Source organism: Canis aureus, chromosome 15, assembly GCF_053574225.1.
Source record: "Canis aureus isolate CA01 chromosome 15, VMU_Caureus_v.1.0, whole genome shotgun sequence".
Lineage (NCBI taxonomy): Eukaryota > Metazoa > Chordata > Mammalia > Carnivora > Canidae > Canis > Canis aureus.
In genome coordinates this window covers 29,508,579-29,524,597 of record NC_135625.1, presented here as the reverse complement: position 1 = coordinate 29,524,597, position 16,019 = coordinate 29,508,579, and the positions used below count along the sequence as shown (strand labels likewise).

Below are 16,019 nucleotides of genomic sequence, written 5' to 3'. Positions count from 1 at the left end.
TGCAGAACAAGAACTCAAGATGATCATTGTCCTATATTGTATAATAAAATAGTTTCAAAAAGTTTGCTGGTTTGCAGACTTGTCAGGTATATAGAGGTGTCTCAATTGTGCCTTCTATAACCAACACAAAGGTTGCCTGCAGAGCTTCATAGATATCTTGAGGAACACCATTTATTACTAAGTCAACTGCATTGGATATAGTTTCTATAGAGTGTAATGCTCATATATTATGTTCAGTTGGATGGGCACTTAATAATGAATTCCCCATATATTAATACAGAATCAGTAGTAAGGTAAGTTACAATAATTTAAAAGAAGACTTCTTAGAATTGTGCTACTATATCTTTGGGAAAAACAACTATCCATTACCACAACAAACTTCCTTGCTCATGTGTTTTATATAGGTGCCTGATGACCACAGAAAGTAACATCCAGACACCTTTTTGCAACGTCATAGGTCTTGAAAAGAATCAGGTTGCACGTAAGTAGGGAGCAAAAGTTCTAGTGCATATAGTAGAGGTAAAACAGTGTCTGAAATACACAGTCATTTCTCGAAGTTGTTTTCCCTAAAAGACAGGACAAATGGAAATAAATTCAGAGAAGTCAGAGAAGTAGATTAAAACAGTAAATGTGAATATATTGTTAAGATCAAATTAGTGCTTGCCAATTGTCTTAAGTATATAAATAAGCAGAGAGAAGAAGAGAGAATGGTTCAGAGACACTATAATCGTAGAAAAAGGCTTTATTTTCCTTCTATTAAAATGGCTAATGATCAACAATATTTCCTAACATACAAAAAAATCATTAAATATTCCCATCATTTTTTTTTTCTGTTGAATTTACTTATATCAATTGACTTTTTTATCTGATTCTTTTTTTTGTTTCCTGAACTTCTCGCATTTCTATGTTCAGCATACATTTTTGTCTTAAATAGCTTGGAAAACTTTTTTTCTTTAACACTTGATAAAATTATTTACTTTTAAGTTTTATAGAAAATGCATTTTCAGTGATAACAGCTAAATTAGGAAGGGGAGGAGTGATATTACAATGCTATGATGAATCCTGAGAGAAACAACATGAAAAAAGCTCCCATTATAGTATATAAGAGCTCTCGGACCATTGACTGAAATCCTCACAAATTACTAAAAAGGAAGCTGAATTGGAGTGGGGAATGTCTTATTTTAAGAGTTTCTATAAAATTGACTACAACGCAAATCAGGTCACATGATTTGCAGCTCTACCCTGTGCCTACACAGCTGGAGATCTCAAAATTATTTATCAAAATCATTGAATCATTGATTCACAACAAAGTCATAATCCCTGGAGTCAATATAGTTTGACATAAATACTTTATAATAACATCATTTTTCACACACACACACACACACACACACGAAAGAAATTAGAGGAATAGAAGCAGAGAGATAGATTATACAATATTACTTTTTTCAGGGAAAAGAAGATAGATAACAGCTTTGGAAAACTGGTGATTTCCATTAAAGTTAAATATACAACAACCTGTGACTTCATAAATTCACTCTTAAATATACATCTAAGAGGAATGGACACAGATATAAGAGTTTTGGCAATACCAAGTGTTGAAATGGATATGAATGAAAGGAATCCCTTTTATACATTTGCAGTATAAACCTGTACAACCATTTTGAATAAAAAAATGGCATTATCTTTTAAAGTTGAGCATTCTCATGCTAAGTCAGCAATTCTTTCTCATATAGGCAAATGCCTCAAATACCTTATATAAAGTCTGATGTTTCCTAGAGACATGTAAGAATTTAAAAGCAGCTTTGCCCATTGTAGGAAAAAAAAAAAAAAGAGAAACAATTCAAAGTCAATCAACAGAAAGGTCAATAAATCAGTTGTGGTATATTCACAGGATGGAATTTCATAATCAATTAGAGTAAATTAATTAAAACTATTAGTATCAATGTGGTATTGAGTGGAAAAGTAAATTTTAGAATACTGTTTACAATATAATATTATTTTTATAAAGCTTTAAAAACTGAGGGGCAGCCCGGGTGGCTCAGCGGTTTAGCACTGTCTTCAGTCCAGGATGTGATCCTGGAGTCCCGGGATCCAGTCCTGCGTTGGCCTCCCTGCATGGAGCCTGCTTCTCCCTCTCCTGTGTCTCTGCCTCTCTCTCTCTGTGTCTCTCATGAATAAATAAAATCTTTAAATAAAATAAAATAAAATAAAGCTTTAAAAACTGAAAAATATTGTTTCTGAGTAAAAACAAATTAGAACAAAATTTCAAAAGCACAATGACTATAACACAAAGATGAAGAGAATAATTCTCTCTGGGGAGAAATGGGAGAGGATAAGGAAGGAGCCCATTAGTAGATGGAATGCTATATGTAACATTTTATTACTACGTATGACAGAAAGTTCATGGGAATTTACTTACAAGTATTTTATGGGCAGCCCCGGTGGCGCAGCGGTTTAGCGCCACCTGCAGCCCAGGGTGTGATCCTGGAGGCCCTGGATCGAGTCCCACGTCAGGCTCCCTGCATGGAGCCTGCTTCTCCCTCCCTCTGCGTGTGTCTCTGCCTCTCTCTCTCTCTGCATTTCTATGAATAAATAAATAAAATCTTAAAAAAATAAGTATTTTATATATATAATTTGTATAATATTACATGATTATAATTTTTTTTTAAATATAGTACCAGTGAAAAAGAAAGATTAAAAATGAGAATATATAAATGGGCTGACACAGACAAAGCTCTAAGGTAGATTCTCAAAAAGTGCAAGGTCCAAAATATTATATTTTACTTATATTTTTTAAAAAATACAGAACTATGTGTTTTTAAATTTTCAAAGGATAAAATTTTTAAAATCTGAAAAAGTACATAAAAACTAGTAAGGGTGTATGGTACCAGGATGGAAACTGATCATTTAGGGGGTAGTCTGTGAGTTGGGAGAGTATGCTCTTTACTCTGTTACCTATTTAAAATAAAGAAGAATTAGAGAGGAATAATTAAGGGACAAATGTCCTTTGGAATCCAGTGTTCTGAGAAGAGAGAGGGAAGAGAAAGAGGGAAATAAAGAGAAAGGGAGAAGTAGAGGGAGATAGAGACACTGAGAGAAAGCAAGAAATTCTAGAAAAAAGTGCAGGAGTATCCCAAGAATTAAAACAACAACAGAACAGAAATAAATGCTTTTGGCAAATCAGACCGAACTGAAGAAAATTTTATATTAAGAATTTTGAAGTCTAAAACAGGATGAAAGTAAATGTAGCAAGACATTCAATTTCAAGAAAATAAAAACAAGGATGGGGGGAATTTTTTTACTTGCTTTATAGACAAAAAAATAAAACCCTTCCCACTTTACTGAAGAAAAATTAGAAAAATTGACTGTTGTTTTCCTGGCACCTGAGACAGGATGGAATCAACTCTTCTTTTGATTTGTGGGACCAATAACATTCTTCCATTGCTTATTATAATGAAATATGTGGTATACTGATAACTTTAGTTTTTTAGTTTTCTGTTCAATAACTGGATGTCTTAGTAAGCATAGCCATTTTCATCTGAAAAAAATAGCAAGAATTCAATTATGTTTAGTTCTTTTGTAATTTCTGAGGCCCACAACCATACTTTTATGTTTACTTCTATTGATTTAAGTACACTTTCGCTTATCACCTTCCCAAAACACCTCATAAGTAGTCTATAAATGCCTCAGAACCATATTGGCAACTTTTACTGCCAAATGTGATAATTTTGTCCACGTTGTTAAAAAGTGTCACATTATAGCTAGTGTCCACTAAGCAATGATATTTATGTTTTATTCCATTGCATTATATAAAAATATATGCAGAGAAGGTGAATTATGTGTGCTAGCATTAATACTTGCTTTTCCTCCTTTCTGTAGATGGTTATATTTCTTCAGATGCCTGTGTGAATTTGTCACCATCCTAAGTGTTTGCCTTCACCCACTCAAGTGTGTAACCAAGTGCACGTATAGTTACTCATAATAAAGGGGCCAAATAGATGCTTCTCCGAATAGCTCCTGTTGACTTTTGAAATGACATTGAGTAGAGCTGACACACATTTCTACAATTAGGAGACTTGGAGTAATAAGAGAGGCCATATGACCTAGTAGTTTCAGAAAATGGGCTCTAGAACCTGGTTCGTGAGTTCCCCTTCCAACCTTGGCTGCTGTGTGGCCATGGGTCACTTATTTTACTTTGTTATCCTTCCTTTTCCTCTCTGTAAAATGGGAATAGTAAGGTTGTTGAAAGGATGACATGTGATAATGTATATAAAGTACTTAGAAGAGTAAGTACTGTACTAGCATTTGCTATCACTGTCATCAGTAGTAGTAATGGTTAAAATTTATCATTATTATCATTCCTAAACAACTGCAAGTAAAACAGCAGATGCACTTGCTAAAATGTATATAAGTTATTTACTCTGGTCATCTGGGTTTTGATAATAGAGGGAAAATTTATGACTGGGAATTAACTTAAAATTTTTTGGCATTTCACTTTGTTGTTTTTGTAGACATATTATTCGTAAACGACATAATGTTCAATGTATTTTTAAATCACGCAGTCACAGGTTAGACAGACCACCTCCACCAGTGGCAGGCAGATGCCATATGCATTGGGGAGACATTTTATTGGTGACTTTGCTGAGCAGGTGTTTCATATTGGGTTGACCTGCACAGTGATACTAAGTTGTTATTTGATATTTCAAAGGCATTATCAGATAGAAACAAAAAACAAAAAACCCCCAGAAATATGAGACCTACTCTGTTGCCTTAGTAAGGATGGAAAATGTGTAAGTCAGATACTCCAGTATTTACGTAAAAGTGTGAGGTGCTATTGATTGTAATGAATGGGAAGAGATAAACATGAGTGGAAATGCCCAGGGGAGCTTTAATGAAGGAACTGGGGATATGAACCAATCTCTGGAGAAAGAAGTAACCAGTGGAGGTGAGACTGTGTGTGTGGAGAGTGAGTATGAAGTGATGAGTCAAGGCACAAATGAATGTGCATTTTATGAGACTAATGAGTAAATTAGCTTTGGTGGAATTTGTATGGAAAATCCTCAGAGAATGCTATTGGACTAAAAATAATAGGACAGATGAAAATAGTTTCTGTGATAGAAGTAAATCTACTAAAACCATTTCAGTCTTCTTCTCTTCAGTAAAATATTATTGAGCCTTGAACAGTACATTTTTGAGCTGGGCAGGTCCACATATATGTGTTTTCTTTTCATAAATACAGTACTATAAATGTATTTTCTCTACATTTCTTTCTTCAGCTTATTTTATTGTAAGAATATATTATATAATACATATAACATAACCAATATGTGTTAATTGCCTGTACATGTCATTGGTAAGGCTTCTGATCAACGGTTGGCTGTTAGTAGGTAAATATGGGGGGAATCAAGTTAAATGCAGATTTTCAACTGTGTGGGGGGGAGGGGGTTGGTGCCCCTAACTTCCACTGTTCAAGGGTCAAAGGTACTCCCCCCATGCTCACCCTCTTTCTTCTTAGCCAGAATGGTCTCTCAGAAATTCCATTTGAACTATAGCAGAACTACACTTCTTTCTTGACACTGTTCCTGCTCCCTACCACTACTCCCAAACAGAAGATAAAGATGAGGAATGTTGCTGGCTTCTATTTTGTTTTGTTTTGTTTTTATTTTTTTTCTGGCTTCTATTTTATATCCCCAATGTACAGAAGTGTGCCTGTACATTATAGGATCCTAAAGATATTTTAAATGAAATTGTTGAATGGAGATCAAATTTAGAGAAGGAAGCACTGGATACAGACATTATCTCAAGATAATAGAACTTACATTAGTTTGCGTTATAACTCAGGATTGTGACGGAAACAGATGGCCCTTTAACTCAAAACATTCTGCTGGAGGAAGGCATTGAAAGAATGTGGCTATCCATGCCCTGGGAGCTGGATCCTGGCGATTGGAGGCTCCTTATCTCCCTTCCTGTCCTTGGAATGTATGTCTTCCCACCATTCCCACAATCAGAGCCATTTTTAGGGTCATAACCTTGAGAGAGAGAGAGAAAGAGAGAGAGACAGACCTTGGCTAGCAGGTGTAGGGATCTACTCATCTCATAGCTGCCCAAGACAAACCTCATGCAAGTTCTCTCCCGTGTTAAACCTGCCCCCTACTAATTTGGAAGGGACTGCCTCTTTCTTAGATCTCTCCTTGCCCTCCATATACTGAGGGTCACTTTGCAAATCAATACATTCTAGTTCTGCAAAGGGGGAAAAATGAACAGGGTAATGAAACTGAGGAGACCATAAGTTTTATTTGTCCATTGAGCAATGTGCCTAAATTTATAGGAAATTTTAGGGAAAATTACACCGACACTTATAGTGAAGAGGTCATCAGTGTCTTCTATCCATTGCATCCCAATTCCTCCCACCTGGGATCCACAGCACATGGCCATTCTAACCAGCTGAAAATAACTTTGATAGGTAATAGTTACTTTACGTTGTGAATAACATACACTGGAGTACAGAAAAAAAAAAAAAAATGAAGCTTCTGATTTCTGAGAACAAAGAAGCTACAGGAGGAATAAGGGTAATTCCTGCCCCATAACAGTCCTTGCCTGTCACCAGGGTTCCTAGAGAAACACTATTGGTCAGATAAAAAGGTACACTATGTAGGTCATGAGTCAGGTTACTTATTTTTTCTTTTCTTAAGAGAGAGGGAAAGAGCATGTGCATGCGAGCTGGGGCAGGGAGTGTGGGGAGAGGCAGAGAAAGAGAAATCCTAAACAGGCTCCATATCCAGTGTGTAGTTGGATGTGGGGGTGGGGGTTGGGGGGACAGTGGGGTGGGGTGAGGCTGGATCTCACAACCCTGAGATCATGACCTGAGCTGAAATCAAGAGTTGGAGGCTTAAGCAACTGAGCTACCCAGGAGCTCCTCATTTTTCTTTGCTTAAATTATTTTATGTGTTCTCATTACAAAAATAACCTAAGTACAATAATTCAGTTGTGTACAAAAAAGGCCATTTTTAGTCATACTCCATTTTAGTTTTTGATATTCCTTAATTTGTCCTATTGCAAAAATACCTGCCAGTACTGTAACTCTTGGAAAGTATCTGTTCCAGATGTATTAGTCAATACTCAATTTTTAAATAAAAGAATGCTTCCTACCGATTTGGTATAGAGCTCTAAGTTTGCTTGTGAAAGTCTATCCATTGGGACCAACAAAATAGGTCAGCTCCACAGCTTATCTGTGTAAACTTATGATAGATGACATTACAATAGAGAGATTTTTCACTCTAGATTATATTTGTTTCAGAAAAAAAATATTTCCTAATAATTCTATAAATGGATCTTTTTTATTTTTATAAATGGACCTTAAGAGAAAAACCACAAAGTTTGTAGTATAATACTGAAACACATTCATATGCCAAAAAGAGAATCTCTGCCCTTTCTTCCTGAGAAGTTTTAGGTAGATTTATCAGAGTAACCACAGTGAAGTCAAATCCCTACCCTGAGGACATACACAGAAAACAGCCAGTTTATCAGAAAAAGGCATAAACACAGAGATGAGGGATTTCATTGAAAAACCGAGGCAGTAAATAAGAAGACAACTTAAAAACCGAGGAGATGGGCCAGACAAGGTTAAAAATAAACAGTTAAAATTTGTCCATTTTAGTTACTCTGTCCAAATTCTCTGCCTCCCTACTCAGAATAGGGCTCAAGTAAAAATTATATGAATATATTGGGCTAGGTTGATTTACTGTTTATAGATCTACTTTCACTTTATGAGGTCTCCCCATGAGAGGATCTTTTCCCTATCACACTAAGGTCTTGTTTTTCACAGCCATTTCCTTCCCCACCCTCTCTTCTGTCTTCCAGGAGACCTACATGAGCCCAGAAGGAGGGGCCTCCAGTTCAGGCTGAGCCCTAGAATGGCAGTAACTAGGAGGAGAGCCAGAGCCAGTGTGCATGGCCATGCAGCGTGAGTGACAAGTGTGTGCATGTTACTGTAAGCCACTGAAATGTTGTTGCCAACTGTTATTGCATCATTTTTAGGCTGCACTGAGTAGGATCTTAAACAAGGTAGAAAAAAGTACTTTGTTAACTTTGAAAATGGAAATTTAAAGTACACACAACTCAGGAATCTAATACTTATCTTTCCCATCTGATACCTATCATTAGCTGAACAACTAAGATATGAATTTACACATTTACATATAAGTGGCTTTTGTGTCCTTCAGATTGGGTACTCTGAGTAAATCCACAGTTCTTCCCTAATGTTTGATGTGTAACTGAAGCATAATACATGTGACTTGTGATTTTGATCTTTTCTGCTAGAATCTCTACTTTGTTCATTTTAATGAGGTCCTAAAATTTTAAATGAATCTCCAGTATTATAAGATGCATATTTATTATATGTGTGTGCCAAATCCAATATGCTTTGAATTTTCAAAATTGCCTTCCTTAGATTATTTTACATATAAATTCCTAGTGAAAATAGATGTGAGTGTGTAGTATTCCATTGAGACAGATAACTCCTACCTCACTAACCGTTCTGAAGAGATGCTAAATAATAAAATGATAAGCAATGTCATGTAAAATTTATTTACATAGTTCATATTTTATTGTATCGTATGTTAATGTTGTTTTATCTCTACATGTTATATAATGCTTTATTTCTTTGAAAATTACAACCATGTATCTTGGTAATGCTATGTGTTTGAGTAGTATGCAGAGATGAGAAAGCTGCTAGTAATGATAGACTTATCTTTTTTACCTCTTGGGAATTGAAAATATAACTTCTATTATGGCTAAATATATTTCTTCTATGGTCAAATAAACATGAGGCTTCCCTAGGAATTCATGAAGTGTGGGCATGAGAGAAAGTGCTTAGTGACAACACTCCCAGGAGCTTGGAAGTAATTGTCTGTATGATAGAAAAATATGTGAATCTGACTCAACTTTAGGAAAAACTTTGCAAACAACTAATATTACCAATGGAAATTCTCTATAGTAGAGAGTGGCCTCATTCTACGAGATCTGTCTGGAAAAATAATGCCAATCATATCATAAGTGAATTTCACCAAAGGTATTTGTTATCGTTGTCCTGTAGGTGCCAATGGTTTATATGGTATGAAGCTAGCTACATATCTGTGAATACAAATGTGGAGGTCCTTTATGACCTTTTTATATCGATGTAAGATACTGGAAGTACATCCAGGCTGGATTCTCTCTAAAGTGCATCATGTGTTTTAGAAAGACATGTCAAAATTATGAACAACAGTAATTTCAGTACTAGAAGGACCATCCATAATATCATTTCCCTTAGTCTAGATAGCAAAATTAATGTGATGTTTAAAAGCAACATTTATTTACTCAACTAGCTTTGTCTGTTCAGTTTTAAAATCGTAAGTGGCTCTTGAGCTTTTCCACCCACTGATTTTCAGTTCAACTGACATTTTAACTGATAATCAAATCCTACGTCTTTTCTTTGATAGTATTTATGTAATGGAAAGCAACACAAAACAACTTAAAAACAGCTTAAAAAAGTAATGGGGCTTAATGATAACTTATGTGTCAAACCCAACTTTGACTCAGAGGGTAAGGATGTCTGGGGGAGATATTGTATTGCAATTAAACAAACAAACAAAATCCTTCTTTCGCCCTTTGAGGAGAATGTGGAGAAGAAAAGAATCTCTCTGACACATGGTCACATTACATTATGACAAGAAAGAGGCCTGGCTTTTCACACCAAAACTCACTCTCATAAAAGGCTCTGGGTTATATGTTGTCCAAAGGGTCAATCTTATTTAACCTATGTACTCAAAAGTTTTACCTCTCCTTGTCACTTGAATCCAAGTCTTCCTCCACTTCTCCAACCCCACTTTGATCAATTCCCCAGCAATTCGCTCATACAGAAGCCCTGCATCTCAGAACACACTGCATACATTTCAGAAAAGAGAATCAACATTCTTTGTTCTCCTCTCCACTTTCTTTCACATGTTATTGCCTGATGATTAGCTCCCCACTTCTTACAGTCTAGGATTTTCATTCCCTATTATTATACCTTTGTACTCTTTCAGTTGCTGAGGTCTTTCTTATAATAACAACTAGGAACACCCGGAAGAGATGCCACCACTTCTTCCTTCCCTCTATTCTTAAGGACCCTCTTTCCTGCTGAACTTGGTCCAGCCTTAAAATTGTCCTATCATTCTCATTACAATGAGTGTTCCAGGCAGCAACTATTAATTGATGTGACTTTGTAACAAGAACTTCCGGTCCCAATTAATACCTTCTTGATTGACTTCAGCTTAAAATCTGAAGTCTTCTCACCTTGATCTCTTGTCCTTATAGTTGGAGAATTGGATATTTATGTGTTAACTCCTCTGCCACTCCTGCACATAGTTTTTATGTTTGTTTGCTTTTTTTTTTTTTTTAATCATTTAGGCTCCAAGGATTTCCATGTAATTCTATTTTTGTCTTCACTGGGATAGCTACCATTGTATCTAATTATCAGTGGGAATTACTGCCTTTAAGATCTGAATCTTTGAAATAATTATCTGTCCACAGCCTGTATCCCTTTGCTTTTATGAAACATTTTCCTGCCCTACTTGTTACCTTCAATAGTCCTCTCAATGACCCCCTTTTCATAATTCTTACACTCCATAAGCACCTTCTTCACTTCCCCTCACCCTTCCTCCAATCCAATTTGGATCCTAATGGGAATCTCAATCTTTTTTCCTATTGGCATTCTATCATGCCTACCCAGCAATTCCCAGCCATGAGTTAACAAACATAATACATACATATGTACATACATACACATGTTGATTCATTCATTCATTTAAGAGAGGGGCAGAGGGAGAGCAAGAAAGAGAATCTTAAGCAGGTTTCATGCCCAGTGTGGAGCCCTATGACACAGGGCCAGATCTCACAACCTGAGCCAAAATCAAGAATTGGACAATTACCCCTACTAAGCCAGGTGCCTCAGTTAACATTTATTTAGGTATGTCATTGCCCATCTCAGGCAACTGAACTTTCAGCTGCATTCACTACATATTTCAGCTATTCAACCTATGCTATTTATAAAGACAGTCTATAATTCTTCCATTTTCTTCATCATGAGTTTCTCTTCCTGTGATCCCCTTAAAATCCCCGCTTCTAAAATGCTATCTTTGTGGCTCTGAGGGCTTGAATCTAAGGAGGTTATGTTTGAACAGAGGCCTGGGTGATAGCAAGGGGTCAACCAGGCAAAAAATCTAGAGGGAGAGTATTCCATGCAGAGCAAAGACTTTAAGGACTTTGATTCAGAAAATAGCTTTGTATTTTAAAGAAACACGATATGTGGTTAAAGTATACTGTGTGAGGTGGCAAATGGGAGGTAAGATCTAAAAGGTAGGCAAGGCTTATGTAGAGTTCTCTAGTGCACAGTAATGATTTCAGGTTTTATTCTAAGTGAAATACAGGGCATCTCAAGCTTGGTATTACCAAAATTTGAGGCCAGAAAATGGATGTTTAGGATGTTTAGCAGCATACTTATCTTTTACATATGAGACACCCATAGCACCTTCCCTTCACTGTGACTATAAAAAACATCTCCAAACATTGACACATTTCCCCTTAGAGACAAAATCACTCTCCAGGGAGGAAGTCATGGAGTAATTAACAGAGTAGAGTTATTTGATTTGCTGTGTGTTTAAAAAGTGTTGATTTGGCTTTTCTGGAGAATGAGCTATAAGAAGATAATATGGACCCAGTTCAGAGGCAACATCAGTCCCCCAGGGGAAAATGTGGTGTGATGGACTACAGGGCTTGTTAATAGGGTATTTAACTCAAAATGTGTTTGAAAGTATTCCTAGAATTTGGCCATATGATTTACTGAAAGGTATAGAAAGCATCCAATAGCCAATGAAGGATGTAAGTATGAAGTTACATAGAAACAACAGGAACTTAGAGGAGAGTTGAAGACTGGATTTACTAAAGCAAAAAAGTTGTAGTCATTAGCATTAATATTGTAATTGTTGAATTTACAGGAGACCGGTGAATAATAGCCCTTTCTTTCTCTCTCAAGTTGAAAATGATTAAAATACAGGTATTGGACTCCTTTCTCAGGGCACCTGTGTAGCTCTATCAGTTAAGCATCTACCTTCGGCTCAGGTCATGATCTCAGGATCCTGGGTTTGAGCCCAGCATCCAGCTCCCTGCTCAGTAGCGAGTCTGATTCTCCCTCTGCCTTTGCTCCTGCCCCCATTCATGTGCTTATGCTCTCTCCTTCTCTCTCTTTTAGTCTCTCAAATAAAAAGAATCTTTAAAAACAAAAAAGGACTCCTTTCCCCCACCATATACAAAAATTGACTCTAAATGGACCAATGGCCTAAATGTAAGAGATCAGAATATAACATTCTTAGAAGAATACTTAAGTGTACATCTTTATGACCTTGCATTAAATAATGATTTCTTAGATATGGTCTAAAAGCTACAAGCAATCAAACAACAAATAGATACATCATACTTCATCTAAAATAATATCTTTTGTACTTCAAAGCACACAGTCAAGAAAGTAAAAAATGCACAGGAGAGAAAATAATGGCCAATGCTACATCTGATATCTAAAAAATTATAAAAATCATCACAGCTTAACAATAAAAAATCCAGATAATTCAAAATAAAAATTGGCAAACAGTTTGAATAGTGATTTCCCCAAGGAAGATAAAAATGGTGGTGGTAAGGATCATAAATGATCCTTAACATCATTGGGGAAATAGAAGTCAAAACCATGATGAGAAACTACTTCGCACCCACTAGAATGGCTATAATAAAAAGATGGACAAGCATTAGTGAATATGTGGAAAAATTAGAACCATCAAATATTGTATCTTGAAAGTAAAATGGCATAGCCACTTTGGAAAGGAGTTTGGTAGTTTCTCAAAATTCTCAAAAATTAAATATAGAGTTACCACATAGCCTAAAAATTCCATATATATATATATATATATATACCCCCAAGATAAATGAAAATATATGTCCATGAAAAAACTTGTATGCAAATATTCATAGCATTATTCATAAAATCCAAAATAGAGACAGATATATGTCAACTGATGGACTGACAAAATGAGTATATCTATGAATGATATGATGAAATGATGAAATATTTTTTGACATAAAAAGGAATGAAGTACAGATTCATGCCACAACCTGGATGAACTTTGAAAACATGATGCTGGGATGCCTGGGTGGCTCAGTGGTTGAGCTTCTGCCTTCAGCTCTGGGCGTGATCCCAGTGCAGGGATCGAGGCCTGCATCAGGCTCCCTGCGAGAAGCCTGCTTCTCCTTCTGCCTGTGTCTCTCTGCCTGTGTCTCTCATAAATAAATAAATAAATAAATAAATAAATAAATAAAATCTTAAAAAAAAAAAAAAAAAAAAAAGGAAAACATGATGCTAAGTAAAAGAAGCCAGACCTAAAAGGCCACAGAGTGTATGATTCTGCTTTTATGAAATGTCTAGAATAAGCAAATCCATCCAGTCAGACAGTAGATTAGTTAACAGGCTGCAGAGGAGAAGGCAGGAGGATAAGTGCTAATGGGTATAGCATGTCTTTTGCAGGATGATGAAAATGTTCTAGAATTCTGTAGTGGTGATCGTTGCACAACTTTGTGATATATCAGGTATTTGATTTATCTCATTAAAAGTACACACACAGGGCAGCCCGGGTGGCTCAGCGGTTTAGCGCCGCCTTCAGCCCAGGGCGTGATCCTGGAGACCCGGAATCGAGTCCCACGTCGGGCTCCCTGCATGGAGCCTGCTTCTCCCTCTGCCTGTGTCTCTGCCTCTCTCTCTCTCTCTCTCTCTGTGTCTCATGAATAAATAAATAAAATCTTAAAAAAAAGGTACACACACACACATACACACAGATATGGTAAACCTGCTGTTTGCCTAACATTCTCCTCTCTCCCTAAAATAGAAAGATAAGAATAGAGTGACTGGAGTTCAAAATAGTAATTATACTGTAGATAAGGCTGAAATGAAGTGTGCAATTACATATGTGGGCACTTCTAATCTCTACCCCTGAATTAAACAGATTTACCCAAGCAATCATAAGCAGAATTGCTATTGGGACATCTCCCTCAGAGGTGTATTGTGGGAAAGCAAATCTGAGAGCATCTTCCCTGCAGGGAGATTGAATAAAACAGATGCCCTGAAGGAGCTCAACCAAGTGTATCTGGTTTCTTGCAAATACAGCAATTATATAAGAAGCAGAAAGAGAGAAGCAGAAGTATGAACCCTAGTTTGGTCCTTTCTCGTGGAAACGTGAACTCAGGCAAATTGAGTCCTTTGTGAACACAGTATAAACGGATTTGAGAAGATGAGTTCTGTTTTGTGCACATTAGATTTGTGACCATGAAACTTTTAAAGTACAGGTGTTGGTAAAAAAGATGAATATATGGCTCCAAGTTTACAGTTCCATGTGACCCTGGATTTTTAAAACCTGCCTTAGGAAATGACAGGACAGGGTAAGAATGGGTCCCTCAATGGTTATTTTTTCTAATCCACCAACTCAGGCCCATAGCAGCCAAGAAATTAAATTAGTGGAAACAGCAATCCTCTGCTTAAAAGAATGGTTAGTCGATTTCAAGAGTGAAAATTCATGATGGATGCCTGCTATAAATTTTAATAGTTCTTGTTCCATGAAGTTTATTGTTTTCCTAACATTTGTAGTTTTGGGTATGAGACCTTTAATTTTTGTTTTGTTTTGTCTTTTTGGCAGTGAGAAGAATCCTACTATATAAATTTATTGGTTCGAGAATGAGAACAAAAATTAAAAGTCATGATGCCTAAAAATTTTTCCTAAAAATGTTTATTCGTGCATTTGTAGAACCAGAGGACATCATTTTATTACTATAAAAAGGAGGAATAAATAAAAATCATTTTAGATGTGGTCTACCTTTTCTAGGGATTATATTGAATGGAGTATTTTATTAGAAGCTAAATAATCCAAAAGCTTCCACACACTGAGAGACTTAATGAGTTGTGAAAGAAAGGTGTCCTGGGAGCTGAAATAAAAACATGAATATAAAAGTAGATAGACACTATGTCCTCACGTTCATAAGAAAATTATCCAATTCATTGAATACTGATTGCCATTTTATTATCTGAATCGATACCAATGCAGTTAATGTGGCATTTAGAAATCATAAAAATAAAGATGGGATAATTGTACCCCTTAACAGAAGCCTTACATGCACATTTTAAACTCCATATAATGAAATCACAGTGAAATTTAGAGAAACGTGGACCCAACAAATGCTGCTGGCATTAAGCAACTCTTAAGATCCTTTGCTTTTCAATAGACTTCATTTACGATTTAATCAGTGTCAGCTACTGCCAAGGCCAATGGGATGAAGAATTCAACAAATTATTTTTCTCTTTTAGTAAATATTTAAGAGATTATTTATAATTAAATAAAAACATTACAATATTAACATTCTGTATTTTAATTGCATGAAAAGTTAAAATATTTTAAACTACTGTATCTATCTTGTACAACAGATTCAAAGAATTTTACAGGTAGAAATAATCATATAGATGAGCAAACATAATACTCTCACTTCATGGGTGGAAATGCTAATGCTTAAAAATATTAATCAGATAAAAAATTTCATTTTAACTAGAATCAGTCAGGAATCTAATGGCTTCTGAGCCCAGGTGCAGAATTTAACAACAACAACAACAACAACAACAACAACAACAAAAACCACGTTGCCTCCAAGACTCTGTGGTAGGATTTCTGAACCAATTAACATGTTAAAATCATTCCTGTGACGTTTGCTTTTTTTCTGGGTTAGGGTGTTGACTATCCCTTTGCATTATTCAATATGTAACTTCACAAAAAGTATTTTTTTAAAGACTGGATTAAGGTCAAAGAGCCTGATAAATTTCCATGTGCTGACTACTCTTTTTTTTTTTTTTTTTAAGATTTTATTTACTTATTCATAGAGATGCAGAGAGAGAGAGAGAGAGAGAGAGAGGCAGA

General features: G+C 35.9%; 1 long non-coding RNA gene across 1 annotated transcript in view; it reads left to right on the top strand.

Annotated features, from left to right (window-relative positions):
- LOC144283985 (uncharacterized) overlaps positions 1–16,019 on the top strand; it is a 220,990-nt gene that overhangs the window by 156,465 nt on the left and 48,506 nt on the right. The window contains exon 2 of the long non-coding RNA XR_013352468.1: positions 7,864–7,966. This is a non-coding gene — a long non-coding RNA (uncharacterized LOC144283985). The remainder of the gene's footprint in view (positions 1–7,863; positions 7,967–16,019) is intronic.